The sequence below is a fragment of the Chinchilla lanigera genome, unplaced genomic scaffold (genome assembly GCF_000276665.1).
Source record: "Chinchilla lanigera isolate Chin_1 unplaced genomic scaffold, ChiLan1.0 scaffold00007, whole genome shotgun sequence".
NCBI lineage: Eukaryota > Metazoa > Chordata > Mammalia > Rodentia > Chinchillidae > Chinchilla > Chinchilla lanigera.
Window position 1 is genome coordinate 35,121,496 of NW_004955408.1, and position 6,006 is coordinate 35,127,501.

A 6,006-nucleotide genomic window follows, 5' to 3' on the forward strand; every position below is an offset into this window, starting at 1 on the left:
TAAAAATCTTTTTCATTAGTCATTTTACTTTTTCTCATTCTTTGATAACCTTTCTCTTCTCTGTTTTTCTGGGCTTTTTGAGCAAGATAATCCTTCCACTTCCCCCAAAGCAAGGCAGAGTTCCCTGTCCCAGGAGAAACCATCTTTGATTTGCGTTGTCAATAGTGTACCCCACCAGCGTAGTGAAGATGCCAAAGAGAAACAAGAAAGTTGTCTTCCTTCCTCAGAGTCATGCTACTTTCTGCCATTGTTCTACATCTCTTTTTTTTGTTTGATTGTTTGTTTTCTGGTACCGGGAATTGAACTCACGACCTCGCGCTTGCCAGGCAGGCGCTGTGCCACTGAGCTAAATCCCCAGCCCCTTACATCTCATTTTGAAAAGCAAATTTTTATTGTGCAAAAAGGAAATAGAAATGAGTAGTCTTAGTTGAAATGTAAACAGTTTGCATACATTTGAGACAGCATTTCTCAAAGCGTGGTCATAACATCATCTACGCCAGAAAACTCCCCTGGAGCACTTGTTAAAAATGCAGATTACTGGGCACATTCCTAGGTTTACTGATTCAAAATCTTTGTGGGTTTGGCTGGGGAATCCTGCATAAGCACAAACTCCCTGAACTGATTCTTATGCTCAAGGAAGTTTAAGAAGTTTAAAATGTGTTGAAGTAGTAGCTCCTCTTTAGGTCCCCAAAGTGACAGTTTAACAACCACAAAGAGGAAACATCTGTTGTGCCTTAATATAATTATAATGTGGGGAATAATTATTGAGAGTGTAACATTTGTGAGAAACTCTACCAGTTAGGAAGTTTATATACACGCACTATTCAAATATTACAATAACTCATTAATGAGATGAGTTAACTTCTCATTAACCTTATAAGAGATACAACGAGAGTGAATAGACAACTTTCTATACTTTGCTTGCTGCACCCACAGCATTTCCTGAAGCTGGGACCTGGCTCTATGAGTGCACAGAATCCAGGAATAGATACATTATCCCGAGGGGTTGTATAGTGGCACAGAAATGGTGCTTAGTGTCCCAGATGCCTCATCATTTTGATGACCAGTCTAAGCTTGTCACAGGCAGATGGCTTATGGAATAATCTTTTGTCCCACATGTATCTGATGAGAAATAAAGATGGAAGAGAGGGTGTGTTTCCCCCCACATATCATTAAGACAATCATTATCAAAATTTCTATAAACAAGTCTGTCAGCTGCCATTTACTGACAGTGTGTAGTGGACTCTACACTAAGCACTTTTAGGAATTTCTCTCCATAATGACCTTATGAAGTAGTTGCCACTATTATCTTTATTTTTAGGAACAAAGACTGTTGTGAAACTTGCATGTGTCACACAGCCAGTAAGCAGCAGAGGCTGGAATGGCTCCTTGGCTCTGATGCCCACTGGAGTCCTGCACATTGCTGTCTAAGCAAAGTTCAGCTTATTCTGTGATACTTAAGTAGGGATCCAGTGCTGTTACATATTTAGAGAAAACTTTCCCTTTGTTCATTTTAAGTAAGTAAGGTTTCACAGCTGTGGCTCTCTTCCTGTTACACATTTTCTGTCTCTGTCTCTTCCCTGACACTCCCTATCCTTTCTCCACGTTCTCTCAAGCCCTTAAATGTCCATTCATTTTGAGCGGATGAGATGCTATCTCTCTGCAGCTGAGAGTTGTCCTGGGTTTTCCATGCATAGGACAGAATCTCTACTATAAACCATACCACTCCTAAGGCATTCCAGTTACAGCTTACCCCTGTGAGCAGGAAGCACATGACTGTGAGCAGGGCATGGATAATGACCAGGTGTCATAGATTTCATGTACTGTATCCAGACTTCACATACGCAGTGTAATCAAAGCATAAAGTGAAGGTTTACATTTAAAAAAATTATTAGAGTAAAAGAAGCACTGACATTAATCTCCCTCAAATTATCTTCTTTGCTTCCAACTCATTGATCTCATCCTTCTTGCCTCTTCCTGAAGCAGCTCTGGAAGTGCTCTTTTGTAAGTGTCTTTAGTTGCACTGTCATGACGGCCTCAATGTCCTAAACTGATTCAAAATATTTATCATTCACAGTCATTTTGACTTTGGGGAAGAGCCAGAAGTCTTGTGGTACCAGATCCAGTGAATAAGGTGAGTAAGGACACACTGTAATACTTCTATTTGACCAAAATTGACATAAATATTTGATCACTCTGTTGTGGATATTAAAATAGGGTGAATATTTAAATTTTAAAATTTATTGTAGTTAAATATATACTGATATTAATCTACCTCAACCTATCCTTCCCACTTTAAGTACACTTACCCCATTTTTCTTGGCAATGTGTCTTTCACTTTAATAAGTTTTTTTTTATTTAAACACTCACTGTATCTTTTGATCACTCCTTGTATGTATGCCCAGGAATGGTTGGTTCTACACATCATATGTACTGTAAATCTTACAGCAACACAGAATTAGTCAAATACTCCATATAAGAAAAATTAAACATGCCTGCCATCTTAGTCTATTTGCACTGCTAAAACAAATCATCATCAACTGTAGAAGCTACAGACAACTTTTGATATTCACAGTGCTTGAGTCTGGGAATCCCAAGACCTGAGCAACAGCAGCTGACATAGTGTCTGGTAGGGGCCTGCTTCCCCTCATGGAAAGCTGTCTTTTCACTGCAACCTGACCTGTCAGAAGGGGAGAGGGATTATTCTGGTGTTTCTTTAATAGGATCATTGCTTCTATGCATGAGAGCTTTGCCCTCATGACCTAATCACCTCCCAGAGGTCCTACCTCCTGAGAGCCCCCTGATATCATTACGTTGGGGATTAGCATTTCAGCAGATGAATGTGAAGGAGATTATAAACTCAACCCATTGCAGAGTTTCATACTGCAACTTTTTGCATATGCAGGTGTCAGTGGGGTCCTCTAAATCATTCTATGCAAATTATTGGTGTAGGGAATTGGTGTAAGAAAATGCTAATACTATAGCTATCTGTCTTGGTTACTTTTTTCTCGTTGCTGGGATAAAAATACCTGACGCCCAAAATTAAGGAAGGAAAGGTTTATTTCACTTACAGTTTGTGGAGGTTTCAGTCCATAGTTGGCAGGTTACAAGGCAGAGTGGCACATGGCAGAGGGCTACAGCTCATGGCAGCAGAACACAGCAGAAACAACAAAAACTAAAAAGGGAGGAATGGCCTCAAGCAGCCTCTTCCTCTCCCTTACATATGCAAACTATCCACCCCAGGGTGGGTGCAGCTCTCACATTCATAATCAATCAAACTCCAAAAGCTTGCCCCCCATGACCACATGAGGCTTTGGGGGGACTCCCAGACAAAAACCATAACACTATCATTATTACTCTGAACAATAAAGTTCTTTATATTTGACCCAGGAGTACTGTGTATTTTGCTAGGATCCAGTAAACCATGGGAAGACTAACTTTAAAAGGTTGTAAATGATATAAAATCTCAGACACTTCACAATTTTTGATATCAGATTATTATTATTATTATTGTTGTTGTTGTTGTTGTTGTGCTGGAGATTGAACTTAGGGCCTTACACATGCTAAGCCCATGTTCTACCACTGGGTTATAACCCCAGCCCCTTATTATTTTTATTTTATTGTTGTTAACCACCATTTACTGGGCACTTGATGTGAAATCAATGAACCAATTTCTGTTCTAAGTAATATAATATACAATTTCCTTTAAGCCTTACTGTGTTGCTGTGAATTATATTCATTATAACCATTTTATAGATGATGTCCCTGAGAGTGATGAAACGGGCATTGTTGGTTGCCTCCCTAGTATCCATTTCTCCTCTCCCAATTGTACTCTGACTTTTATTTGTGTGTCCAGTCCACTCTCACCTAGGCGAGAAGTTGTCTTTCCCACTAGTTTTAGGACCAAGTCACTCCCCTTTGCAGATGATCAGTTTTACACTAAGCTAATAAGGGCCTGACATTCCCCTGGCCATAGTAATTGTTCAGCAAATGAAACATGCAGTTTGGGCCAACGGGTTTTGAGGGCATATACTAGAGATTTCTGGGAAAGGAGTTTTATTGCACTTTTATAAAGCTGTAGGGAAAGATAGGCTTTCTGAATGTAACATGTATCAGCATAATACTGTGATAATATTAGCTGAAATGCATTTACTGGAATGAATACTAGATACAATGCAGTAGCAGGGTCTTAAATTCTCTATTGTGCCATTGAACATATTTTGGGGGACTGGACTGCATGGACGTCATGGGGAGAGATGCTACAGTGACTGGACGTGGGGGGCTCAGCAGGTTCAGGGAATGGCTGCTCATCAACTAGCAAAACACATCAACTAGCTAATAACTGGTAAATCTATACTTGGGAGCGATGACTGGAAAAGCTATATCCATCTCTCCCCACCAGGCAAAGGAAGAAGCTCACGCATATGAACAGAGCCAAGACAACCATAGAGATGGAGAAAGCCATGGGGTTGTGACGACCTGGCCACTGCCCTCTCTTTGACTTTTGCAATTAATAGACTACAAATTGCCTTTTCCTGTAACTAGTTTGGGTCTGGACTTCAGTTACAGGGAAAAGCGTTCTCTAAAGCACAAGTAACTGCTCCAAGGACTCAGCAGATAATAGCCACAGAGGAATAAGAGTCAGGCCTGTCTGGCTTAAACGCCCCTGATTTTTGTAATGCATCATAGTACTGTCAAATACCAAACGGATATTAAAAAATTACTTGCAAACTGAAAAAAGTTGTTTTCAAACTGTGATTATAATTCTATTAGAAATAATAAATAAAGAGACAAAGAATTCCAAGAAAAAATGCACAAAGGCAAGTGTTACCTTTTTGCATGTGCACTGAGAGTTCTCCTCATTCCTACTAAAAGCATACTCATTTAGCTTAATAATGATATTAACACAGGGAAAGAAAATATAATGGAAAATAGCTGATGTTCAAATTATTTACTAAGATGACTGGTAGCTCTGACAGCTGAAGCCAGATTAGATGACCACAGATCTACCCAAGGAAAGGCCTAATATGTTTACACTATTTTGAGAGCACACATGATCAAATCTGGATTTATGCCAGGAATTTTTGCACACAGTCATCAGCATTTTCCTATGATTACAGTGTGTACGTCCTGGAAACCTGCACAGGGAGAAATTCCACCCCACAGCCACCCTCAACTCTAAGCACTACTCACTGCTTTGGAACTGTGACTTCAGTGCTGCATCTTTGCTCAGCCAAGAACTAGGGAAGCTAGAAGGCTACACATTTGCATCTGCTTTGCTTGAGGTCTTTGCAGTGTTTTCTGGTAATCTGTTACAATAGGTACACTACTAAAGTAGAATATTTGTATATATTTAGAACTCATAAAATGTTGAGTGGGAAAGGCCTTAGAAACTTCTGATTCAAGCCTTCCTATTTTATATGTGAGAACCCGAGACACAAGGAGGCCAAGTGGGGAAGGCAGACCAATGTAAAGAATCTGTAATGTTAGCAAGCCATCATCATTTAAGTATTTATTTGGCTTTTTTGAAATCTGCAAAAGTCACTTAGTGTCAAACACGGTGAATAAAGTATAGGGTGGGATACAGATCTAGTTGAATAATATTTGACACTGTAAAAACATAAGTAATGAATAATGAGTCTGTGCTTCTGGTATGGCTAAATCCATTGGTAGATCCAACGATAACTTAAAGGATATATTTTTAAACTACAATGAACAAAAGCAGTATTATTTAGAAAAAATCTGAAACCTGACAGAGTTTACCTAATTTTAAAAATTGTAGATGATAATTGTAGGTCAAATTTCTCCAGAGCAGGATGGACATTATTTTTTTGGTCAGGTACTAGGCTAGGGTTTGGGGAAACACAAGTGAATAAAATGCAGAAAATCTCCACCTTTGTAGAGCTTGTGTTCTAGTAGGGGCAATAGACAATAACAAATGAGTAAATAATACATAATGATAAATGATACATGGAAAGAGTTAGACAGTAAGGAAATAGAGGTTAG